The 12,500-nt window shown below is 39.3% G+C and overlaps 2 long non-coding RNA genes across 2 annotated transcripts in view; one reads left to right on the top strand and one right to left on the bottom strand.

Moving 5' to 3' along the window:
- The window catches only part of LOC135104178 (uncharacterized), a 181,830-nt gene extending 170,710 nt beyond the window's left edge, over positions 1–11,120 (top strand). The window contains exons 4-5 of the long non-coding RNA XR_010270321.1: positions 9,293–9,381; positions 10,943–11,120. This is a non-coding gene — a long non-coding RNA (uncharacterized LOC135104178). The remainder of the gene's footprint in view (positions 1–9,292; positions 9,382–10,942) is intronic.
- LOC135104177 (uncharacterized) overlaps positions 1–12,500 on the bottom strand; it is a 121,391-nt gene that overhangs the window by 32,277 nt on the left and 76,614 nt on the right. The window lies entirely within an intron of this gene.

Here is a 12,500-nt window from a genome sequence, read left to right as displayed (position 1 = left end):
TCTCTCTCTCTCTCTCTCTCTCTCTCTCTCTCTCTCTCTCTCTCTCTCTCTCTCTCTCTCTCTCTCTCTCTCTCTCTCTCTCTCTCTCTCTCTCTCTCTCTCTCTCTCTCTCTCTCTCTCTCTCTCCATTCCATAATTGCAGTACCCAGATTAAAGTTTTGAGCTCAGTTTAGTTGAGGACGAGAGAGAGAGAGAGAGAGAGAGAGAGAGAGAGAGAGAGAGAGAGAGAGAGAAATTGCTATTATAATGGTCCTCTCTCCCTCTCACTCTCTCTTATAAGGCAGGGCGGACTCAGGCATCTTTCAGAATTAGCATACTCGTCCACACTGATACGAGTTGGCAGGGTCTGTGTGTGTGGGGGGAGTGGAGGGGTTGGGGGCGTGGATAGGGAACAGAAAGAAGTTGTAGGAAAGAAAAGTTTGGGCTAAGAAATGTACAGTGCAATTTACAGTGTGGGGGAAGTGTTTGTTTTGTGTGTGTGTGTGTGTGTGTGTGTGTGTGTGTGTGTGTGTGTGTGTGTGTGTGTGAGAAGTGGGAGAATGAGGGAGGGAAGGAAAAGAGAGAAAGAAGGGTGTGTGTGTGTGTGTGTGTGTGGAAAATAGGAACTCTTTTCTTTCCTCTTTTCTATCTACTTACCTACCTACCTACCTAGACACACACACACACACACACACACACACACACACACACACACACACACACACACACACACACACACACACACACACACACACACACACACACACACACACACACACACACACACACACACACACACACACCTCATCACCTCGACAGTCGAATACACACAAAAAATGAGGGTATTGCAATTAAGAAAACAATTAAAGCAAGGTGAAGTGAGAGGAGAGAAAGAGGGGACGTGCGGGGAGAGGGAACAGGGGAGGAGAGGGGGAAGGAAGATGGCAGTGAAGGGACTCTGTAATTACATGTAACTTAGGTCAATATGTTTACGACCTGGGCAGAGAGAGAGAGAGAGAGAGAGAGAGAGAGAGAGAGAGAGAGAGAGAGAGAGAGAGAGAGAGAGAGACGTTGCCAGAATCTTCATCGTCTCTCCACAAAGCAGCTGATCCTTCAAAGTGGCGGGAGAAAGGATTTTATCAACCTTTGCTTTGCTTTCCGTAACATTCACGAACAATTCCCAGCTAAGCCCAGAGCCTTCCAGTTTACTTCTTGCTGGATTTCACTTGGGTTTTGACGATAAGAATCACAAAGACACTCCCATTCACACTTACAGTTCACTAGTATGGAAGGTACACTAATATTATACTCTTACTGGTCTGCAAAGTAAGTCCAGTATTTATTTAGCTTATTGTTGTTTTGATATGTTAACCTTTTTTTTACTGTGATATGTAAGAATTCACAACACGAAAAGTACTTCATGGGATTCTTATAAACATCTACAAGAAAGAGTGGATTTTGCAATATCTAGTGAGCACAGTGGTTGGAGGTGGCTGTAGAACAAATAAAGATGTCTCGGAGTGGTTAGTTCTCAAGGAAGGATGTGAAATTAGCTGTGAAAGTATTAAATTCTTTGTCAAGTTTTTTTTTTTGTCTTCTATCTCATTTACGTTACATTTTTTTTTTTTCCGCAAATCCTGTTCTAATACTGGTGACGCGCGGTGTTGTGTGATCTTGCGGCCTTGTTTTTGCAGCGTCTTAAGTCGATCAGTTTTATGAAGCAGTCAGTTAATCGTTCACCCTTCGTTTCTCTCTCTCTCTCTCTCTCTCTCTCTCTCTCTCTCTCTCTCTCTCTCTCTCTCTCTCTCTCTCTCTCTCTCTCTCTCTCTCTCTCTCTCTCTCTCTCTCTGTGTGTGTGTGTGTGTGTGTGTGTGTGTGTGTGTGTGTGTGTGTGTGTGTGTGTGTGTGTGTGTGTGTGTGTGTGTGTGTGTGTGTGTGTGTGTGTTTCGTTTTCCATTTTGCAAAAAGACGTAACAATTCCCACGTGTACTTCTTGTTCCGTCAACATTACGTACTTGGAAGGTACTTGGAAGAAATGCGTGCGTAGAGTAACAGTACAATAAGTACAGTCTTCATCGTTCATGTTTTCTCCCTTGGGCGTAAAAAGTATGTACCTTGTCTGACACGCTCTGTCCTTTCCGACATTCCTTTGGTTATGGCGAACAATTACGTAAGAGCATACTGGTACATAATGCTTTTCTACCTTAATGTGACATGAAGTATCTTAACTCGCTGAATCTGATAGCTTTTTTACATACTCGTTAGGACACGGATGAATACCTGCTATACACCACTATGTATTTGTCAACACCAACATTATTTTTAAATATTTTATTCCACGCCCACTCCCTGCAGTCCTCGGTATGAATTATATGTTTTTATAGTTTTTTTCCCCGAGCACACTCAGGTAATCAGCGCGGGTCACCCTGAGTGACGCGGTTTCCATCCATTTGATTCACCTGGGTCACCCACGCAGTGCAGATTGATGTGAGAATATCATTACTCAGCAATGCACCATCAAAGCAAACTCTCTCTCTCTCTCTCTCTCTCTCTCTCTCTCTCTCTCTCTCTCTCTCTCTCTCTCTCTCTCTCTCTCTCTCTCTCTCTCTCAATTGGTATAGGGAATATAACAAGGATATAAATAAAATTCTCAGGATCAGTAATCAGGATAGAACAAGGAATAATGTGTTCGAGCATGAAAAGTTACAAAAGAGATAGGAAAGAATTATGTTTCAGATAGAGTGGGAGATTAATAAAATATTGTCCGTAATGAAGTTATTACTGTTGAATCATTAGGGAGCTTTATAAGACTATTAGACAAATTTATGGATGAGGATGATAGGTGGAAATAAGTAGGCATATTTCATACAAGAACTACCACGTGTGCGCCTGATGGCTTCTTGCAGCTTCCATTACTTTCTTATGTTCTTTTGTTCTCCAATCCTACCGCTGCCACCAATTGTATACTAGTGGGTAAATAATTGTAGTTGCCACAAAAGAAATGTTGTGTCTGTGAGGAGCAAGGCTGCAGCTAACCAGGGAAGACGTAGGCCCGTATTCAGAAATGCCTTGCTTTCTAACCACTACTATTTTCGAAAGGCCACAGAGATGATTAACCGAGTTCTCAAGAGTGATGGAAGAATGAGGGGAAAGAGTGGTGATGAAAAGAATGAACGTAATGAAATGTGACAAGGAAAATAGTGATGCAGAGAGGTGAAGAAAAGAGAAGAGGACTGAAGAGAAGAATCATTAATGGTTTAAATAGCCAGTTCACAGTGGTGTCAAGTTTCCTTTTTTTTTTTTTTTTCTTTTTCCTCTTAATTTTTCCTGCATTAATTCTTTGTCTCTTCACAGTGCTTCTTTTTATCGACGTGTTTTTTTTTTTTTATTCTTTGCCTTTTTCCAATTATTTTCTTATATCTTTTTAATTTCACTTCTATTTTTTTATTGTGTATTTTTTCCCCCTTTTCTTTCTTTTCAGTGAAGGAAATGCGAAAAAAATATATATATATATTTATTAGTTTCTGTGAATTTTTCACCAAAAATATAGACAATATTTCTCAATACCACGGTCACGTATACTAATGATTATATTTCTCTTTTTTCATTAATTAATTCATTCATTTCCACTTACTAATTCGTTATCATAACACACACACACACGCACGCACACACACACACACACACACACACACACACACACACACACACACACACACACACACACACACACACACACACACAGAAACAAACAAATAAACAAGTAAATTGGTAAGTTAATTAATAGGTAAATCGGTAGGTAGATAGATGGATAAATAAGTAAATAAAATAACAAACAAACAAACAAATAAGCATATCAAGAAAAAGAGAGAGAGAGAGAGAGAGAGAGAGAGAGAGAGAGAGAGAGAGAGAGAGAGAGAGAGAGAGAGAGAGAGAGAGAGGTTGGTGCATAGGCGGGTGTCCAGATGTCCAGTAAAAGCCTGAAAAGAAAAAAAAAAAGTGAGTGAGGGAAGAGAGGCGTTTGTGAGAGGCGAAGGATGTTGCTGGATTAGTTATTAAAGGAAGACTGGAGGAGGTGGAGGAAGAGGATGATTAGATTTAAGATCAAATGGAAAAGATGGAGAAAGAAGAAGAGGAGGAGGAGGAGGAGGAGGAGGAGGAGGAGGAGAAGCTGATGGAGATAAGATAGGACAAACAAAATAAAGAAAAAATAAAGAAAATAAATTAAACAAGAAATAAGAAAAGTAGAACTATGCACGTGATCGTGTGAAAGAACGAGACAAGTAAAGGAAAGAGGTAAAGAGGAATGTGAAATGATGCATGATAGAAAACAAAACAGTACAATAACAATCTCTCTCTCTCTCTCTCTCTCTCTCTCTCTCTCTCTCTCTCTCTCTCTCTCTCTCTCTCTCTCTCTCTCTCTCTCTCTCTCTCTCTCTCTCTCTCTCTCTCTCTCTCTCTCTCTCATAAACCCACATATCTCACCATCCATTCTTTTCTCTTCCCTTCTCGCTACTCCCCAATCTCTCCCCCTTCCCGACTTCCTCACCATCTTCTCCCCTTTCACCATTACTTTCCACTCTTCTGCTCTTGTATCCCTGTCTTTCCCCATATGTTTCTCTCCTCTCCTCCTCCTCCTCCTCCTCCTCCTCCTCCTCCTCCTCCTCCTCCTCCTCCTCCTGTCATAGATCCAGAGGTATAGAGTATCTGTCTTTCATTGAGACGTAAGACAAAAAAAAACCTTCTTTATGTCTTCCTCTTTCTTATCCTCCTCCTTCCTCCTTTCCCTTCTCGAGATGCTTTTTTTTTCTTATATATTGCTGGTACATTTATTTATCTTTATTTTTTTCGTTACTTATTTATTTTTTTTTTTATCATTTCTTTGTTTTTGTTATTTTGTGTTTTCATATTTTGTTTTTTGTCCGGCTTTTTTATGGTTATTTTCTTCTTATAACGGTTTACTTTTTGTATTTCTTTTCTTCCACCACTTTTTTTTGTTTAATTCTATTTTTGTTACTCTTCTTCGTTCTTTTATTCCTAATCATTCGTATTATTCCTACTTTTACTGCATTCTCAAGTAATTTCTTCATACTTCTTTCTTTTTATTCGTGACTTTATCATTCTTTTTTTTTATTTGTACCATTTTTTTCAGTTTCCTTTATTACTTTATTCAACATTATATATATTTAATTTTGTATTCTTTTATTCTTATTCCTTTCCTTACACACTTTCACTTATCTGTTATTTCCTCTTCAACATTTTTATTCCTCGTATTTCTTCAGTTTCATCCCCTTTTATCTTTATTTTTCTTCCCACTCTTCTTTTTTTAAATTCCTTTCAACATTATTTTTCCCTTCGTTTCTTTCTCTCCTTTTCTACTTCTTTTCTCTTCTGCGTCATTTTTCTCTCCTGTTCCTCACCTCCATCTTCTTTTTCCTTTTCATTTTTTCCCTTTGTTCTTTTCCCCACTCATATTTTCCCTTTTATCTGTTTTTTTTTTTGTCTTCCTTTATTTTTCCCTTCTCTTCTCTTTTTATCGTTACTTTTCTTTTACATACAGTAATATTCGTTATATTTCCACTTATTTTATTTTCTTCGTTTAACCTTTAACTTTTCTTTTTCTTCTTCTTTACTTTCCTTCAGAGTTCTGCTTCTTCTCTTCTTTTCCTTTTATCGTTGTCTTTCTGTGCATAATCTTTATTTTCCACGTCTCATTTTCCTTTCTTCTTCTTTACTTCCTTTTGTTTTGTTTTCTCTTGTTTTTCTTCTTTTCAGTATCATTATTTTACTTCTTCACTTTTTTTCCTTTTATTTGCATTATTTTCCAACCATTTCTACCTCTCGCTTTCTTTTCTTTCCTTTTTTTCAGCATCATTGTTTTTTTTTCTTCTTTACGCTTCTGCTTTTCTCTTTGTTTTATTTATTTATTTATTTTCGTCTTCCCTTTCGTCCCTCGTGCTTCCATTTTAATCTTTTATTTTTTCTCACATATCTCTCTTTATTTCTTACCTTCTTCTACTCTATTCGTCCCTCCGCCAATCAGCGCTCGCCACCAAGGTCAGGCAACCAATCAGCACGCGCCAAGACCTCGAGTGACCAATCAACGCCAGTAGCGAAGGTCACGCAGCCAATCAGGGAACGTGAAGGTCAGGTCACGTCTGGCTGCCAATCAGAGAGAGAGAGAGAGAGAGAGAGAGAGAGAGAGAGAGAGAGAGAGAGAGAGAGAGAGAGAGAGAGAGAGAGAGAGAGAGAGAGAGACTGTGTCCTTTTGGTAACCTAATTTGGGTCACATCCTTGCCGATCAGGAAATAAAAAAGTGATGAGGAAAGAGTGGAAAGTGAAATAACAAGATAACTCTCCCCCTGTCTCTCTCTCTCTCTCTCTCTCTCTCTCTCTCTCTCTCTCTCTCTCTCTCTCTCTCTCTCTCTCTCTCTCTCTCTCTCTCTCTCTCTCTCTCTCTCTCTCTCTCTCTCTCTCTCTCTCTCTCTCGTGCGTTTAATTATTGTCATTCCTGCTTCGGGGATTACCCGTGCATAGGTGAGGCTGTGAGGGGATGGACGGCAGGACCCGGCTTGCCTTTCCTAATCTGCCTTCACAGGAGACGAGACGAGAAGGACGAGGAGGAGGAGGAGGAGGAGGAGGAGGAGGAGGAGGAGAGGAGCAGACCTGACCCTTATCCCCTTCTGTGTATGTGTGTGTGTGTGTGTGTGTGTTACATTCATCTTCATCTAAAGAGCCATTGTGATGAAACTAAGGGACATGGAGGTGATGATGTGAAGAAGGAAAAGAATGATGGTGAAGAGGGTGGATGGTGAGAAGGGAGTTAAGAAGGTGATGATGAGAAAGATGTAGAAAAGTTATGATGATTGGAGAAGTGGAAGGAATGAAGATAGTGAAAAGAAAATTGGGGGTGGACAAAAGATAATGATTGGTAGAATAAAGGAAAACGATGGTGATGTTGATGTAAATGGAGGAGCAAGAGTAATGATTGGAGTGGAAGGAAGGAATGGTAATGACAAGATGGGAGGAAAAAATGATGGTGATAAAAGTTAATGAGGGGAAAAAGATGATGAGAAAGAAGAGAAGAGAGAGAAAAATGGTGAAAAAAATGACAGAAGGAGAAATGGGGGGAAAAAAAGATGGTGATGAGAAAAAAAAATGGAAGGATAATGAGAAGAGAGCAGGACTGAAGGAAAAATGATTAATGGTTTGATTAGACAGTTCACAATGGAGTCAAGTTTCCCTTTGTCACTTTTTCCCTTCTGATCTCCATTCCTGTATTAATTCTTTCTCCCTTTACAATATTACTTTTTTTTCCTTTCGTCTCCTTTTTCATCATTTTCGTAATCCTCTTTTTTCCCTCCCAATCCCCTTTTTGTTGTCTTCTTTTCCTTTGTAATCTCTTTCTCCTTTTTTTTATATTTTCTATTGTTTCCTCCTTCGCAATACATATTTTTCTTTTTTTCTGTTTCCTCCCCTGTTATATTATTATTCATTTATCGCTTCGTCTTCATAATCCTTCGTTTTTTTTTCCTTCCTCGTTTCCTTTTGTTTTTATTCGGATATTTTTTTCTATTTTTATTGATTTTAATCTGCGTTTATTCTCTTCCTATTCACGTATCTATCTATTTATCCCCTTTTTTCTTTATGTTTTCCTTCTCCTTTCATTTCCTATCATTCTCTTCCTTCCTTCCTTTCCTTACTTTACATTTTTTTCTTTTCATTCTTCCGTTCTTCCTTCCCATCTTCCTTCATATGTACCCCTTCCATCAATCTTTCTTACCTCCTCCTCTTTTCCTTCCTTTTCTTTCCTTTTCATTCTTACTGTCTTCTTCCTCCCATCAATAGTCTGTTCTCTCGTTCTCTATCTATCCTCCCCTACCTCTCTCCCCATCTCCTCCTCCTCCTCCTCCTCCTCCGTTAAGATTCAGGAGGGAGGAGGAGGAGGAGGAGGAAGAATGAAAGGAGGCTTAGCTGTCCATATGGATTTTCCTCCTTCAGAAATACGCCTTGGAAGGAAAAACGGAAATTGTGTGTCAGAGGAAAAAAATAGGGAAACATGAGACACCAAGGAAGGTATTTTGTACTTTTCCTCCCATTCTGATAAAGCTCTTTTTTTCCCCCGGCACTTTTTTTTATATTTTTTTTCCTTTATTTGTTTGTCTGTCTTGTTGTTGTTGTTGTTGTTGTTGTTGTTGTTGTTGTTGTTGTTGTTGTTGTTGTTGTTGTTGTTGCTCTTCTTTTTTCTCCTCCTCCTCCTCCTCCTCCTCCTCCTCCTCCTCCTCCTCCGTTATCTATCTCTGCTCCATAAATGTTTCCTCCTTACGTAAGCTTTCTCTCTCTCTCTCTCTCTCTCTCTCTCTCTCTCTCTCTCTCTCTCTCTCTCTCTCTCTCTCTCTCTCTCTCTCTCTCTCTCTCTCCCCGTCCCTCCCTCCCTCCCTCCCTTCCTCCCTCCCTTACTGGCCTTCTCAGCGATCTTTTTCTTCCTCCCTCCCTCTCTCCTTCCCTCCCCAAAAATTAAATGAGGAAAGTTTCTCCTCCTTCACCTGAGGACTCTATACCCCTTCCCCCATTTCTTCTCCCTCACCTGCCCCTCATTAGCACAAGCGCAGGTGAAGGTTCCAACAACTGCAGCCGTCCCCCACCCCCTCTGTCACCACCCAACTTTCTTACCTGTCTAATTATGGCGTAGGTAAAGAGAAGGTGTGTGCGTAAATGTGTATCGCCAAGTTTGTGTGAACGATGTAAGGTGATGTGGTGGTGGTGGTGGTGGTGGTGGTGGTGGTGGTGGTGGTGGTAACAATAAAAGTTTGAATATTCTACTCTGCACTGACTATAGTAGAATTAAATAACAGTACCTATATTATAACAGAAGAGAGTATTGCTGGTTATGGTGGTGGTGGTGGTGGTGGTGGTGGTGGTGGTGTAGGGAAGATGGATGAAAGGATTATGCAGTGGAGTCGGATATACATTTCTGGAAACTCTCTCTCTCTCTCTCTCTCTCTCTCTCTCTCTCTCTCTCTCTCTCTCTCTCTCTCTCTCTCTCTCTCTCTCTCTCTCTCTCTCTCTCTCTCTCTCTCTCTCTCTCTCTCTCTCTCTCTCACACAAACTTGTATAATGACATGTGACTATTTCTTCTTCTTCTTCTTCTTCTTCTTCTTCTTCTTCTTCTTCTTCCTCTTCCTCTTCCTCTTCTTTCTTTATTTATTTCTTTCTTTCACATCTTTCCTTCTTCATTACCATCACCATCACCACCGCCACATAATCATCACCAGCGTCACTGCTTACACACACTGATGATGTCACTCCCCAGAGAGAAAGACAAGGATGACCCGCAATTGGAGGAAGATTGTCTCGACCCGTCAGTCACCGAGTCCTCGCAACACACGGAAGGTTTATACAGTAAGTTCGTCTCAGTTCTATTCCTCATACCAAATTTAATCAAGGCCATTCTATATCTTATTTCAGTGCACCGTGTTCTTTATTTATTTCTTCTCTCAGCTGCTCCCATCAGGCGTCACCACAGTGGATCATCTTTCACATTGCTTCGGACCGCATTCTTAAACTCTTCTGCTCTGCTCTCTTATTACTTTCAAAAGAATCCAGTTGAAGTTTGGTTTTTAAGGGTGTTTTTTTTTCTTCATTCTAATGACATATTAACAAGATTCTTATATTATTAACAGTAGAAACACTCTTGAGAACGCGGTTAACGATCTCGGTGACCTTTGAAAGTAGTTGTGGGTAAGTTATATGGATTTTTAAGATGTTTCTGTGATTCTAGGGACAGATTAACAAGATTTCTACATGATAAACAGAAGGAAAACTCTTTAGAACACGGCTAATCATCTCTGTAGCCTTTAAAAATAGTCATGGTGAAGTTGCACTGATTTTTAAGGGTGTTTTTTATCGCTCCAATGACATATTGACTAGATATTTACATTATAAACAGAAGAAACAGTATTGAGAACCCTTGTAATCATCTCTGTAGTCTTTGAAAATAATCATGATGAGAGAGCAAAGCGTTACAAAATACGGCCCCTCTATCTTCCACATCCTCAGACACCCCAATCACCCGCGTCTCTTCCTTCACTGCATCCATAAACCTTTCCTTTGGTCTCCCTCCCTCACTTCCCTGCCAGGTGTTCTTTATTCATGGTGTTATCGTCTTCCTTCCTTGTGCTTCCCTTGCTGGTTGGCACGGGAATTTTAGCTGTATTGTTGTTGTTATTGTTATTATTATTATTATTATTATTATTATTATTATTATTATTATTATTATTATTATTATTATTGTTATTGGGTGAGACGGCGAATTGACTGAAGTGAGAGGAAAAAATTATCAAGGCTGGATTGATTTGAGATCGTAGGAGTAGTAGTAGTAGTAGTAGTCGTAGTAGTAGTAGTAGTGGTAGAATAAATAGTAGTAATAGTAGTTGAAGTAGTAGTAGTAGTAATAATAATAATGTAATGATAACTAGTAATAATAATAATAATAATAATAATAATAATGATAATAATAATAATAATAATAATAATAATAATAATAATAATGATAATAATAATAATAGTCGACACAAGTAATCGTTCCTCATCCTGTGTTCCTTCCATCACTACCTTTATCATTATCATTATCATTATCATCACCAGCAACATGATAATTCCTTCCCGTCCCTCTTCCTGCACCTGCATCTCATCACGCCACGCCACCCATGCCCTCCTCGTGTCCTCGGTCCCCTGCCCTTCCATTAAAGCAAACTACGTCCCCTTAAACACCATCCCTTAATATCCATACTGTGCTGCCTCTTATTAATCTTTTTTCCCTGTAACCTTCCTCTTACCATCCCTCATTAGCAACTTCCGTCCACTCCTTGTCTATTTTTCTCTCATTTCAAGCTACGTCCCTTATCAGTAATCAAGTAACGTGCCACACTGACTTCTATTGTATTTTAATGTCCTTCTTCAGTTTCCAGGCCTCTGATCTGCTGGAAGTCCTCAAAATTTTCAGATACATTAAGGTTCTCAGCAGATCGGATGACTTAGCATTCAGGGAAGACTGGTAAATGCAGTGAATATATACAGGTAGGCATGTTTTATGAAGGTCTGCCTGCTGTTGAACTGATGGCGTCTTGCAGCTTCCCTCATTTCTTTTTTTTTTTTTTTTGTTTATGGTCTTATGTTCTAATGGAAGTAAATGATTACTCGAAGTCTAATAATTATTGCACCTCTTATATCACGCTAGTTATTTTTTTTTTTAACTCTTTCACTGTGATATACAACAGTTCACAGCACAGACAGCAAGCAGTGCGTGGAATCTTTATAAGCATCTACGAGAGAGAAGGGGATGAAAAAAGAAAAGATTTAGCAATTTTTGGCTAGTATAATGCTTGGAAGTGGCTGTAGAACAAGAAAAGATGTCTCAGAGTGGTTAATAATTAAGAAAACATGTGCCAAGTAGAAGTGAAAGGGTTAAGTACGTAGTTGTTTATCATAGTTTCCCTTATTTTCTTATTTTGTAATGGAAGTGAAGGAAAATTACTCGATTTCTAACCTCTTATTCACTTCAGGTTATCTTTTTTATTATTATTATTGAAGCATGTAGCTGCATTACCAGTGACACGAGGACATCCCTATTTACAGCTTCTCTTATTTTCTTTCGTTCTTAATGTTTTAATGGAAGTGAAAGAAGGTTAATTGACTTCTGGCCATGACTGTACCTCTTAGTCACTCCAGGCTTTCTTTTTTGTTTTTTTTTTTTTTTATCAAGTTCGTAGCTCCATTATTAGTGACATGAGAGCATCCTCCTCCTCCTCCTCCTCCTCCTCCTCCTCCTCCTCCTCCTCCTGCCCTCCCTTCACCACTGCCATCTGGTGTCGTACCTCAGATCCATTAACATTCTTCATTCCTTCCAATCTTTAATGTCCAACTTCGATCATCACTCCTGCGGGATCTTTAATTCAGCGCCTCCTCTCAATGCCTTCGAGCCAAATGGACCGTGTGTTGCCGGCCCTTGTCTTCATTCATTCACTCATTCATTCATGCATTGGTTCGTTAATTCATTCATTGGTTCGTTTCTTTCGTCCATTTGTCTGGCTTTAGTCTTTTAAATTATGTGTTCGTTTAATTTTTTCCTCCTTCGTGTTCTGTATATTCACTCTTTTTCATTACTTCTTTCATTCGTTTGTCTAGTTATCGTCTTTTATCTATTCGTTCAATCGTTTGCCTCTTCCTCGTGTTTCCTTATTCACTTTTACTTTTCCTTTCATTCGGTTTTTTATTAACTCTTTGTTTAATTCCTTCGTTCACTCATTATTTATTTATTTTTTTTCATTCAATTCCGTGGGTGTTGTTTTATTTCCATTACTTCATTTCACTCCATCATTCGGCTGGTTCGCGTGTTTCATTTACTTATTCATTTCCTTTATTCATTTCATTCGCACACAGCAGGGAGACATCTCAGTGTATTTTTCTCTTCCCTTCATGGCTCGCTCCCTAATGCTCTGATTCTCACGAACATAAATAAG

Source organism: Scylla paramamosain, chromosome 10 (assembly GCF_035594125.1).
Source record: "Scylla paramamosain isolate STU-SP2022 chromosome 10, ASM3559412v1, whole genome shotgun sequence".
In the NCBI taxonomy this organism is placed as follows: domain Eukaryota; kingdom Metazoa; phylum Arthropoda; class Malacostraca; order Decapoda; family Portunidae; genus Scylla; species Scylla paramamosain.
This window is presented reverse-complemented; position numbering and strand designations above follow the sequence as displayed.